This window comes from Protopterus annectens, chromosome 10.part0 (assembly GCF_019279795.1).
Source record: "Protopterus annectens isolate FY-2018-M chromosome 10.part0, PAN1.0, whole genome shotgun sequence".
NCBI classification, from domain to species: Eukaryota; Metazoa; Chordata; order Ceratodontiformes; family Protopteridae; genus Protopterus; species Protopterus annectens.
Window position 1 is genome coordinate 1,037,584,628 of NC_056744.1, and position 14,839 is coordinate 1,037,599,466.

At 38.2% G+C, this 14,839-nt stretch overlaps 1 protein-coding gene across 2 annotated transcripts in view; it reads right to left on the bottom strand.

Moving 5' to 3' along the window:
* Positions 1-14,839, bottom strand: part of LOC122813471 (serine/threonine-protein kinase TNNI3K) — a 2,121,983-nt gene that overhangs the window by 1,448,679 nt on the left and 658,465 nt on the right. The window lies entirely within an intron of this gene.

The following is a 14,839-nucleotide window of genomic DNA, read 5'->3' on the forward strand; positions in this document are numbered from 1 at the left end:
CTAGTATTTCTTTGAAGAGTTACATCATCAAATGGCATTTTGAATGGCTTTTTATCGATGATGCCATTTGTCGAAGAGATCTAACTAAGATTGCATTACTGTGGGGCTCAGGAAATTTGCCATTTCCCCTGTGTAGTGCGATCTCAGAACTGGTATATATAATTAGCAGGGGGGATGTGAAGGGTTCGATGAATGGCATTTCCAATGAAATGCAATTTGATTATGTGTATCTTTGATGATATGATATAGCTCCACTTTTATGACAATTCTCATGCAGATGTTTAATTTTTTCCCAGGTAAGCTCTTAACAGTAGATCACTTCAGAGTTTCCCTTTGCAGGAGTTTGGGATGGAAGCAGCACAGAGGGTGCAATTATATTTTCTTCCACATTTTCCTTGGTTATTTTTTCTTGGAGTATAACAATTCAAGTATAGGTTTTCTGAGTTAACTCTTCTGTTAGATATAGTGCAATTTCTGAACTTTTTGTCTGTGCATGAAACATTAGATAATTGTAGAAATTATTATATATAGATTCTTCTAAACATCCATGTATGATGTGCTAATGTCAAAATCAGTCTCAGTACTGGGAATGCAGACGGTAAGGTCAAACCAGCTGTGACTGCCCCCCCCCCCCCATTGCATTGATCAGTGGCTGCTGGATAGCATTATTGAAGCTTTTCCAGTGACTGCTGTTATTAATATGTCTGTGTGTTGGGCAGAAGATTTATTTTTATTGGTGCTGGAATTTATTCTCTTGGTCACTTATATAGTGATTTCAGTGTTGCATGGTACACATGGGGGATTTCAGGATAATAGCTCCTAGGAATAATATAACATAGATCGCAACACCATCATCTTTAGTAATAGGGTAAATCTGAACACAATTGTAAATACGTCATCTTTCCTAGACTTTTACCAGCAGACACTATGATGCAATAAATTACATACTGTTGAAAAAAAGACTAGGGTGCTGCCCTCAATGATCCAAATAAGGTTGCTCACGATACAGGTCACATATAAGAAGCCAGACACAAGTCACAAATATTAAACCTCATGTTAATCATATTGTCTTACATTGATGTTTTACTGACAACTTACTGTATGCAACGCAAACACAAAGTTAGTCTTTTTTGTGGTACTTCCCTCAGTAGCACCCCTTTTGAGGCCACACCTTCATATTTAGTTTACAAGTACTACTTCAGCTGAACAAGTCATATTGCAACTATGGTCTAAACAAAATGAGATGGGCTCTATATAGGATTACATACTGCCTCAGTCCTGACTCCCTGGAAATGATTGTACCTAGTTTTAGTTTTGAGACTGTGCTTTCATGGACCCTTAGACTACTTAAAAAGAAAATCATCAGTCTACAATAGACTTGCCTCTGGGCTAGAATTTTGCAGCAGTATTCACCAGTATTTCATAACCTTAGACGAGCTTTAGCAGTCTACATTCAAGGAAAATACAGTAGAGCTGGCTGTGTGGCACAGAGGTAAGCAGCCCCAGTTTTAACCCAAGTAGGTACAGGCAGCTGAGAGGAAATGTTGAATGGCATAATTTCCAGTTCACCCATCTTGTGTTTTCCACTGTAAGCTATTTCTCTTGAGGCATGTATTGTTCAAAAATGAGAATCACCTAGTCTATCTTTAAGTGACTACCTCCCATGCATATCAAAAGGTCTGTCTTCATCAGGAGGAAGAAGAATGGGGACTGGTCACATTAATCATGTATATGAGCCTCTTATAAGTGTCATTGTAACCTTTTTGCTATACAAGAGAATATTAGCCTTTTGTATTATATTTCAGGATATATGAGCCCTGAAAAAGTGAGCACAGCCTCTCATATTACATGTGATAGACTGGAAAAAGTTCTGTAATAAAGCTTTCATAATTGGCTTCAAGGAATATGATTCTCACAGATGTAGACACGGCCTCTCATATTACGTGTTACAAAACAGACTACTAAAAAGGAGGTATTTTTAATGATCACAATGTAAACCAGTCTGTTCGATGGACCTGATAAAGCTCAGGTGAAAGTGTTTTCTTAAATATAGTTCTGTAATGGTAGCTCATGGTGTGTTGTCATGTTTTGTTTGCTAAAAGTTAAAAATAAAACCTTTTAACTTAGAATGAAGTTCCATAGTCTGCTGAACTGGTAAATCATCACAGGTGTTTCAAGAATATTCAAATCAGGAACTAACCTCTAAGCTATGGGAATGCTCCTTGTTTTCCCATCTCCTGGGTTTTCTTCGAGTCAGCTCCCTTGAACCCTACTACTATTGTCTGTAATTTCCTTTAAATAACTGAACTGTTGAATGTAATGACTTAAAACAAAAAACACTCGTCCATCTACCTTCTTAACTGAATAAACCACTGGAAACTTCAGCAAGGTGTCTTTACTTCTCTCACAGGGAGGTTATTAAAGAAAGAGTCTCCTAGATCGGCTAGGTAAAGTGATTTCATCTGTACTAATCCTTTTTACTCTATTTCTTGTTAGCACTGTCAAACTCTGGGTCACACTTGGGATACCAGACTTCACTCAAGCCCTCTGGATAACATCTGTTATGTTGTGGGAAGGTGGTGCCTTTTAACATGCTACAGATTGGATGATTCCTAACAACTTTGTTGCCACATGAGTCAATTTAGATGTTATTGGACAACTGGAAAGAGCCAAACTTCCAGGATGTGGAGCTATACAGACAGACCTTTGTGAAGCTTGACAATGCAGGCATTGCACAGCTTCCTTCTAAGTCAATGAAAAAGAGGGGTGGGCAGGGGCACATAACAAACAATTCCAAGTTCCTTTCTGCTTGTGTAAGAGCTATGATCTGCTTCCTGAACTTAATATACACATAGATATAGATAGAAAGATAGCTAGATAGATAGATAGATAGACAGATAGATATGTATATAGGATATGTAACAACTTATTGAATAGTGTTACGCTGAAAGATATAATACTGAATTTAAAATCTTAAAATGTCAAAATGCTGAAACTTTACAATGGTGAATTCAAAATTCCTGCTAATAACATACATAGGTTCATAGGTAAGTACTAGTTTCCCTTTTTGTGCTCGAAATAGCCAATCCCGTTTGGTTATAGATTGGCCTTACCCATCCCATGACTGATAATTATGCAGTACCCTTAATGAGAATAATTGGGATCATACTAGTCCAAAGTTGCAGAAGCAAACACTTTTTCCCATACCTATCAATAATTTTCCCATCCTTATCAAAAAGAGTAGGATTGGAAACAACTAAGTGCTTAGCAGCAGTGGGATCAACTGAGTTTATAGCTGCTTAGTCAGGTTCAGGAATAGTGTATACAAATTTAAAAGACTGAGGAATTTTATACAGCCTATCTGCCATTTTAGGGGTAGCTGGCAAACTAACAGAAAAATTGCAGGCAGTAACACACACATCCTCTAAAGCTGACAGAACAGGAGGAAAGGGAGTTGGTTTTGAAAAATCCTTCTGTAAGAATTTAGAGTATTTTCTGAGGGACCGAGAAACCTCAGTGTTCTCCTATTGAAAACAGTGGCACATTCTATCAATAGACTCAGAGAAAAAGAAACCCCAGTAGAAAGAAAAAAAAAACGAGCTCTCCTCCAAGTCTGAGCCAGAAATGTGAAGCAGAAAAAAAACTAAAGCCATCCCTCTGTCTTTCTGTTCAGATTCAGAATCTGGAATCTCTTCAGGAAAAGAGGAATCCCTTTTTCTTTTACCAGAAACTACTTTACAAGAAGGATCAATAACCTGAATTAAACCCTGAGCTAGACTCGGTAAATTCCTACTGTCTTAAGAAATTTGAGCAGGTGTAGATACATGCCTAGTTTTCTGTTTCTTTTTGACAGGAAGAATGGGGCCAACTGTGATACTATTTGCAGTAACTGGTTCCCCAGGGATGTGCACAGCATTCTGGTATGGCAGAGAAACCTTCTATGTTCACTCTCCCAGGACTGACATGGCTCTCCCTTTTCCACTGAGAAGACTCCAACAGTGGAGGATGTGGCTAACCCCCCAGTCTATAGTGGCTGTAGGTGCAATACCAGAGGGATTCAGGGTAAAAGATGAGAGGTCTGAGGAACAATTAATGGCCATAGCAGTCATCCACCTGCAGCTGAGGCAAATTGCTAGCCTGCTGTGATGGTAAAGGCTGTTATCTTAACTTTTTATTTTCCTTTTTGTAGTTAGAAGAAGTCCCACCAAGGAAAAATAAACAAAATTTCTCCACAGAAAATATATTTTCATTTAGGTAACAGCAGTTTTAAACTGATAGAAAAAACAAGTGCTCTATTTAAAAGTACTTTACAGTCTCAAGACAGTCCAATAAAATACAACACTCCCATCTTTAAAATAGCTTTCTTGAAGAGGGAATTAACTTTTTTCCCCAAAGGGAACTTATCTGCTTAGCAAAGGAAAGCAGAAGCCAAATGTTGATCCTCAAAAGCCTCAGAGGAGTGGACTCTTTGGTGGCAGTAAAGCTGTACTACATATACAGACAACAGTACACATCCAGTCAGCAAACAATATCCCCTATTAGTAAAACTCAGAAAGAAGTGCTAATATGGGTCCTGTGTTGGTGGATGGATGGGGTACAGCTCTCTATCCATATAGGGTAATACTTATTTTGATTTCAGCATTTTGAAATTTCAACACTGTGCATTCAGTATTATGACTTTCAGTATATTGCTTTGAAAGGCATAAGATTCAAAGGTTCATAGGTAGTTACTAGGCATGCAGTCAGGGAAGACCATTGAGAAGCCTAGCCCAAATGCCAATTTCCTCAGAAAGCTAATTGGTTAAGTGACTTGATCTGAGTTAAACAGATGGCGAATGGAGGCTGAGCAAATCAAATCTTGAACTACAGGAAACAGCTCCTTAGGAAATCACAGCCTTCATGCTCTGCACTAACTGCCAGACTCATGCTCTGTGGAAACCTGTCCTCTGCTGACTTTTGAAATACATTATGACCAAGCAATTTAGTGATCACTGTATCCCTAAATCAGTGTGAAAGTGCAGGCCTGTAGCAAAGATAATGATCCTGCTGGTGCAGTCATGTGCAACAGTCCAGGGCCATGGCTAGTGTTAATTAGCTGTGTGTCCTCAAACAGAAGTATCAACACCATTTGAATGGCACTGAAGATCAAGTTGAAGCATAGTCCACAGCACTATATGAGGCACAGAACAGAAGATGCACACACCATCTTTGATGGTGTTTAACCCTTTCAATTCAATGGAAAGATTGGGTATGTTAGCATGACTACAGGTAAGTACTGTGAGGCCATCCATGTATGTTTTTGTAATATGTGTGTGTGTGTGTGTGTGTCCGTGTGTCCGTGTGTCCGTGTGTGTGTGTGTGTGTGTCCGTGTGTCCGTGTGTGTGTGTGTGTGTGTGTGTGTGTGTGTGTGTGTGTGTGTGTGTGTGCGCATGTCTATTTGTGTGTGTCTGTGTGTGAATGTATATTTGTGAACACGAGCATTTGTGTGTTTGCACATCAGTGTACATGTGTGTGTTCATGTGTGCATTGGTGCATGTATGTAGTTGTGCATGTTGGAAACTGCTTGTGCTACAGTGTTGCATGGGTCAGAAGGGGAACACTAGTGTGATTAAGTCTAATGGCACAGAGTTTGATACAGAGACTTGATGATGAGAGACTTGATGATGAGCTACTAATGCAATGTTGTTCAAGACTGCTTTGTCAAGTCGCTGAATCACAGGTTATCACCGTTGTGCTATTGAGGAGTATGGCATTCCCCATATTAGTGCTGATAAGCTTTCTGTGTCCTGTGGAATATTTGAATAGAACAAAGCTTATCAACATGATACGAGCAAACAAGAATAAAGAGTAGAAAGGGATGTTTCAGAAGACTGAATCTAAAGTCAAAATCCAAATTAACATATAAGAATAAAATTTGTACTATATCTCCTTGTCCTTCTTGTTATGTCATATATAGTTTGTATGGTTGGTTGATTGGTTGCTCGCTTGCTTGTTTGGCCAGTCATGCAGCCATAGAACAGAAAAACAAGAATATCGATTCATTGCCACCATAACCATTTCATATAGAAACTCAAGGCATGGAAAGATTATGGACTTTCCAATATGAGGAACCCATGGATCTCCTTCATGTCAACACAAAATAAAATTCATGAGCAACGAAGAAAACACATCTAATAGGACATACATTATCATACATGCATTTCATAAGGGAGATATGAAAATTAAGTCAAATTAGGCAAGAAAGATGCACTAAAAAGTGAAAAATGTACAAAATAAAGAATGTAAGGATCAAAATAAGAAGAAAAGAACACTGGAGATCACACTGGCAAATTAAGAGAAAGCTGATACAACCACATATTCAAGACTTAACATGTGAAAGATTGCAGAATGGTAAACTTAAATCAGGAAATGACAGACTTGTACTCATAGCTTAAAATGGGATATCCATGGTGGTGCAGCAGTTAGAGTTGACACCTCACAACAAGAGGTTCTCCGGTTCAGTCCTCAGCTGAGGTGACTTCTGTGAGGAGTCTGCATGTCCTCCCTGTGGTCACGTGGGTCTCCTCTGGGTGCTCCGGTTTCCTCCTACATCCCAAAGACATGCTGTAGGTGGATTGGACATTCTAAATTGGCTCTAGGCATGTATGCGTGCAGGTGTGTGCCTTCTGTGGAAGGTTGGGTGCTGGGCTGGCAACTCAACACAGTAAAACTCCACTGCCAATTATGAGCAGACAAGGTGATCTGCTGTGATGACCCCTAACCAGGAAAAGCTGAAAGAAGAAGAAGAAGTACTCATAGCTTAAGATAGTGGAATACATGCAGGTAACTGAAATATTGGGATCTGCATGAGCAAGTCCTGTAATATGGAGAATTAATGGCTGAAAAAATGGAGTTGCATATACCAAGTCCGGGACTGACATTTCTTGGAATATTCCCTTTTGTCTGAGGTGTGGTATTCTCAGAGTTGGTATATATAAGTTTGTATGATGTGGGGAACTCCACCACACACACAAAAAAAGAAGTTTAAAAGAAAAGAGCAATGTTTGAGATATGCTCTTCTCCTGGATTTTTTTTTTTTTTTTTTTTGTGAGTCATTACAGGGAGACCTGCAGGCAAAATGGTTCACAAAATCTATCAAAAAATAAGAAAATCAAAGAAAAGCATTGTTACAGTGAAAACTATTAATTACATTGGATTTACAGATTGGACTGCTTTTTAAGTGGTTTCTGTGTTATTAAGTGGATATATCAGTGCTGCTGCATTTATTTGCTATCCATAAGTCATGTTTGAAGCAACAGTCAGTTTTTGCCAGGTGACCAACTCTAGAGCTTGTAGTGGTTATCTTTAGTGGCAGTGGAAGACACTGCTGCATTTCTGGGAAGATAATCACTATTTTAGAGCATTAGTTGCTTCTGAGTGCCTCTTTCATTTTTTTTTGTTTTATTTACAAGACACAGAGCTGTGCTTAGCACAGCAGGTCTGCAACATGCATACCTATCCAGTGTACCTCATGTCACAAAAGGAAATACTGCCAGCCCAGCTATCTGAAATTTTGTAAATAATTATATGCCATTTGCGAATATTAATATGATTTATATAGAAGTGTGACAGAAGGAAATACTGCCAGCACAGCTATCTGGAATTCTGTAAAAAGTTATATGTCTTTTGTGAATATCAGCATGATGCAATTGCTTGTTTTACCACTGTATTAGAACTGCATGTTATGTGTATATCAGACTGCTGGGACAGAAGTATGTGTTGAACAGGGTTTGCACAGTACTGAACTTAAAAGATGTATCCACAGTGCACCCTACTGGAACATAGAAGATTAACTTGCAAAATCTAAGAATAGTTCAGGTTGAAGTACTTTATTGCTGGGCCATAAAGAAGAGATGTCATCTTTCAGTTTCAGTCAGCATGAGACAGGATGTCTACACTAGGGAACTCTCTGTGTTGTTTTGTAAGTGCTTTATTGTTTTATGACTTCTAGGATCTGCAAACATTTGAAGGCTATGTATTTTCACAGGGAGATGCTAGATGCATCAGAGGGGGTTGTTTGTGAGCCTGGCAACTGAAGTTGGGTGACAAAAAGGGATGTCATGCTGCAAGTATCCCAGTAGTAATGTTTGAGATATTAACTTAAGAACTCTCAGAGAGAGACAGGGCATTTTGTATTTTGTCTTTGACCTGGAAATATCCACTCACCACTTCTGCCTGCTTGTTGTTCTGTAAGTACGTTTTTAGGGCATAGTAACTCTTTTAGATTCAGATAGGAATATAGTAAAGTATAGTTTAGATGTTTTATTTATTTATTTCAGACTATCTTGCAATGTTGTTTTAAATATTTCCTGTGATTTTGAACTCTGATGTAACCGATTACTTACTGATTATTGTCTTGTTCTTTTATTATTTATTATTAAATATATTTAAACCTATCATTGTGGCTGATATCTGTGAGACATAGTTAAGCTCTTAGGGTACTTGCATATCTATTTGGTGACACTGTACAGGTCACTCCTAATAGCCTGGCCCTTGGTCAAACTACCATTTGGATTAATAGTAACATTACACAGTAAGACTGGGCACCCTTTGTTAAGTGCCTTGAAGTAGCGGATAAAGAGTTGGCTGGTGGCAATGATAACTACCTTATACACTGGGTAAAAGGGGGCATAGCTAGTAAACCTGTGCCTGCCTTTCCCAGGAGTGTGTCTGTATATAAATCAAATCTCAAAGGGTGTGTATGTCAGCTACTTGGGCAGGAACAGAAATCACTGGTTGGACAGAGAGGGTGCTGGAGGTCTTGGCTTGAGATCTCAACTCCATAGCTGTGCTAGTGGAGAGTCTTATTATATATATATATATATATATATATATATATATATATATACATATATATATATATATATATATATATATAAATCTATATATATATATATATATATATATATATATATATACATATATATATATATATATATATATATATATATATATATATATATATATATATATATATATATATATATATATATATATATATATATATATATATATATATATATATATATATATATATATATATATATATATATATATATATATATATATATATATATATATATATATATATACACACACACACACACACACACACATATATGTATATATACCTGTGTATATGTGTGTGTGTGTATATATATATATATATATATATATATATATATATATATATATATATATATATATATATATATATATATATATATATGTGGATCTAGGATGGTTGAATGAAAGCTCAACAGTCCGAATCCAACATCACTGAACACACTTTAACGGAAGTGCTTTTTATGAAAAAGTGCTTTCGTTAAAGTGCATCAAAAACAAAAGGAAAAAACAACAAAAGAGTGTTTATGCAGGGGGGCTACACCCCCCTGCACCCCCACCCCCCTACTTTAATATTCTCACTCCAAGATCGAGCTACAGTGGGGAAAAGGAAAAAATTCCCTTACCCGCACCGTAGTAAGATCTCCACAACAGTCATTCCCCCACGACTCCCTCTGACTGCAGGCATACATACACAAAAATGTTTTTTCGGTTAAAAGCACTTTCGCATAAGTATACCTGGCCTAGCTACTGCAGTTCACCCCCCAAACTAATAATGCTTTTTTAACCAAGTCCAGTGTGGATTCTAAGGACATCTTTTGAGGGTCATGCCAACAAACATCAAACTGGAGAGGTTTGGTATACCCTATCCAAGACTCCCTCCTTCGTGATTATGAATGCATTTACAGGTGTGGGCATACAATGGGAGACATTGAGGCATATCACCTCTCCCTACATCAGCAGCTCACCCATGTCCTCCCAACAACAACGTAGTGGGTCCACATCTTCAACTCTATGACATCTCTAGCCTCCACCAGGGATCATCGTAAGAGACATCCACATCACCACCCACTCTCCCAGTATGCTGCTGCTCATCCCTCCATGCCAGTTCATCATTTACATGAGTCATTAATTGAATAGGGCTTTATCCCTCTACCCCACCAGAGCAACCCAAGATGGATAGCAAATTGGGTAAAAAAAAGATCCCATAGAGTGTATGTGACATGACAACCATCGGTGAACATGCAGGTGACCAATGGTGTCCTACAGGGCTCGGTGCTTGTATTGCTTTTGTTTGGTATTTACTTCTCTAACTTAGAGCCTAATACACAAGACCTATGGTTAACCAAGTTTGCAGATGACTGTAAACTGGGAGTCATTTTCATATCTTGTCTGAGACAGACACCCACCAGCAGGAATTTAGAATTATAAACGGCTGGAATATTAAAAATGGGCTTAGATTAGATGCTAAAAAACACAACACTGGCACATTTGTCAGACAAACTGTCCACCAAGCATATAGCATTAGCAATGCCCCACTTCCAAATGAAGGTAGTTAGAGACCTGGGAATCTGAGGTGATACTATGTTTTGACTGCTATGAAAACATTGTTTCTATGATATTGTTCTACTTGCCATAGCTGATTTCCAAGGGAATATCATCCAGAACTAAAGATGATTTTGTCTCCTTGTATTCAGCATTGATCAGACCAGTCATAGAATACAATGCCCCTTTAGAATGTACCTCATCAGACATACCGTTAGTTTGAAAGACCCCAGAGTTTCCTAACAAAGATGATAGTGGCCTTAAAGTCCTCAAGCTACCAGAAAATACTAGAAGTACTGTCTCTCTTTTTTGTGTGTTGCAGGCTCTTCAGAGAAGACTGATGCCCTGCCTTGCCTTCTGAGCAATCACGGACCTTCATATATTAAAAAGTCCCATAAATACCAAAAATAAGAGATCCAAATCTGATTCAGCAGACCAATAAAACAAGAAAGATTCATTACTCCTAGACTCCATCACATTTGGAATGGACTCTCACTAGAGATAAAACAGTGTGATACACTCTCTTCTTTCAAAAAGGGCTCAGATGGTTGGATTGGTATTCACAAATTCACCCTAGGCACGACTGACATAACCCTTCTTGAGTAGGAAGGCACAGTCTATGATGGGAATTGGCAAGAGGAAATGGTTACAATACTTGGTAGCTGTGAACTTCTTCATGATTCCATTACTTATGGTTGAAAAGATGTACACTAAAAGACACAATAATGCAGCAAGGATGATACATTGGAAAATGTGCAGACATTGCAGTGCAAATAGTGGAGAAGTAGTATAAACATAAACTATAAAAAGTTATTAAAAGTGAAGTAATCATCACATGGACTAATATCAACTGTTAAGAAAGTAGATAAAACAGATGAAGAAGAAGAAAGTACAAATTTGATAACAATTAATGATTACGGTGTCCTGTGTACTGAGAAAAGTGCAATTATAAAATATCAGAACATGCAAGCAGAATCCATAAGAGCATGAAATAAGGATACTGAGATAGTTCCAGTGGTCCTTGAAGCTACAAAAGACTGCTCTGAATATTGCAAAGAAAGTACTTCAGTTTGTTACGTTCCCCTCCACATAAAGCAAGCTACTTCTCTTCTCTGTTCAGATGAAATCAGAATGAATGCATTGATGTGAAACTGCAAATTAACCCCTGGTTTAGCACCCATGTCTCTTATGAGTAACATGCAATTAGGAGCAAGCTGTTTGCGAATAAATGTGATTTCATATATATGGATATTGGGCACCTGGTTAAGCAATCACAGTATTGATGACCAGAATATCAAAGTTATGTGGAAACATGTAACATCAACATGTTTTGCACATGCTCCATGGATGATACTGGAGTAGGCTAAACCAAGTGCAAGTGTTTCTGAGAGGGACAAGCACCCCTGCATCCCACACTTCTTGCTAATTATAAATACTAACTTCAAGATCACACAATCCCTGGGGAAAGGAAAGGTAAAATTCCCCTACTTAGGGATTGGCAATCTCAGACATCTGTTGACCATCTGTTTCAGTTGACCAAATGGTGTCAACTACACAGATGTCAGCATTGCAGTCATTTGACCAGCTGCCCTACTCCCATAGAGACACACACACACACACACACACACACACACACATACACAGATATATATGTATGTGTATATATATATATATATATATATATATATATATATATATATATATATATATATATAAAGAGATAGATATACACACACACATATTTATACAGAAATGTCTGTGCCTTTCAGTCTGTTGTGAAAACATATTGTCAAGCTGTCTGACCTATGTCCTGATAAGTGGAATCACAACTGATTGCAAAACTGCAGACAGTTTTGTGTGCAAGATTACTGTACAATGGGGATTAGGACTATGCCTGTGCCTGTTGTTTTGTGATCTTGAAGTTATTATATGTAAAGTTGCAGGGGTGCGGAGCAGTGGGGCTTTTCCCCTGAAAGAAAATGCTGTGTAATGGAGTATTTTTTGCATTTTAATGTTACAAGTGGTATCATACTAGTCTCTGTGTTCTATGTGAGTTCCCTTGTATAATGGAAAAAATAGTGAGAAAAAGATTCAAATTCAATTAGAAACTCAGTCTGTCAATACACACACACACACACACACACACACACACACACACACACACACACACACACACACACACACACACACACACACAGTGTATATATATATATCACACACACACACACACACATACACACACACAGTGTATATATATCACACACACACACACACACACACACACACACACACACACACACACACACACACACACACACACACACACACACAGTGTATATATATATCACACACACACACACACACACACACACACACACACACACACACACACACACACACACACACACACAGACACACACAGACACACACACATTCTTTTTCAGTGAACCAGCTGTTTTGAACATCTAATGCATTGCAAGCAAGTGTCAACTGCAGCTCTACCTGCCATGTGCACTAGACATTGCAATTTGCTCTTTATTCTTTCTTTTTTTCATGATATGTTAAAAAAATTTGCAGACAGCTGTACATCCATCAGTTCAGCATGCTGTACCCACAGCCAGACATCACTGTCAGAATCTTAATAATTTATCAAGCCAACTTGTCTTCTACTAATGCAGCTAAACTTCATAGCATATTTATAAACTATCAACTACATAACTCAGTGAACACGTAAGTAGTTCCACAAAAATTTAAAACAATCTCAAGCTGATGTCTACAAAGACCAAATTGTTTTACCTTCATAAACTCGAATCACAGTGGTTCCAGTACTCATATGAGTGACTCAAAACCATAACACTGAAAATGTCGACAGTGTTTAATGTTCGAAAAATAGCAAATTGAAAAGCAGATTCACTGTTTTTCAAACATTAATGTCGAACAAAAAAAAAACGAAGTGTAAAGCAAGGGGGGCAAATCCCCCTGCACCCCACACATCCCCCTACTTTATTATTCTAACTCCGAGATTGCACTACAGCGGGGAAAGGAACCATTTCCCTATCCCCATTATAGTGTACTCCTCCCCAGAATGTCAAATGTGCAATGAGCGAATCTCACTGCGCAATCGCTCATTGCACATTCGAACCATTTTCCATTTGGCGTTTGCAAACTTTGCAAACTGCCTTTCAGAAAATTGCTGTTCGCCCTTGTGCAATATGCACATGTATATAATGCTGCTCACAGAGCTTTGAATTCAAGACCAGCCTGCAATAATGCTTGTTAAAAATGCCTATCTGTTTATAATTTTGCTCTGTTTTTAGTAACAGTCTGCTAAAGTGTTTATTTAATTGTGTTTACTGAGACAAGTGCTCGGATTTCTTCTAAAACAGGGATCCACTAGTCCTCTGACTGTGAAATACGCTTATCTGCATGAAATGCGTTGCTTGTAGTATCAGTCTGCTTATTTGTTTATTATTGTGTTCCTTGAGACAATCCGCTCAGATTTTGCTTTCAGAAAAAGGATTTACCAATCTACCAACTGCTTGAAGCCTACTACCTGTTTAAACTGTTTATTTTTTGGAAACCTGCTCGTAAAATCTTTAGAAAACAGTCCGCATATTACCTTTGACCGTGTTTTGATTGAAGCCTAACTCTTAGTTAATGTGTCTAATTTTGTAAATAGCTGTTCTGGTAACTTTAAAGAATGGTCCGCTTATTGCTTCCACTGTTGTCAGTATGCAAATGCTCTGATGCTTTTAGACAATGATTTCTAACCCTGAGGATACCAACTGATTTCTTCCCCTAGAAATGCTTTATATCTGATGTACTAGGTAAAACTGGTGCCGCTCGGCTTTTCCTACCACGCTGTGGTAAAGCTGCTAGTGCCCAAGGGTTCTGCGAACTCCGCAACTACTGCGGGAGCTTTCTAATCCTCATTCTCACTCTACTTTCACCACAGACTCCACATTCCCGCCTTTAGATAGTAGCCTTCCCAGAGGAGCTATCTGCTGCATATACTGCAGCCTACAACTGTAAACTTGCTCTTTTTCTCCAATAATCACATTTCAAAGTCCATTCTATAGATTCCGAAGCTTGCTAGTTTACTTTTTAACCTAATTGGAACACCTTTTGAATGCCACCCCAAAGGCCTGATTTCTATTCTACCCCATTACTTTTAAACACTATTTCTACAAGATGAGGTTCCCAACTACCCCGGAGCCTACTTTTTGATACCTTTAGTCTAAGAACACACCCTCAGGAGCTCAGAGTAATACCCTTCCCAGCTTATGCTCCCATTAACCACAATTTTGTCACATTGTAGCACTACATCGCTACCAATTGTTTTTCCCCACAGTTCCTGAATTTTTTCTCCTTTTACAGGCAATCTATAGAGCCTTACCCATCTGTTTTAAC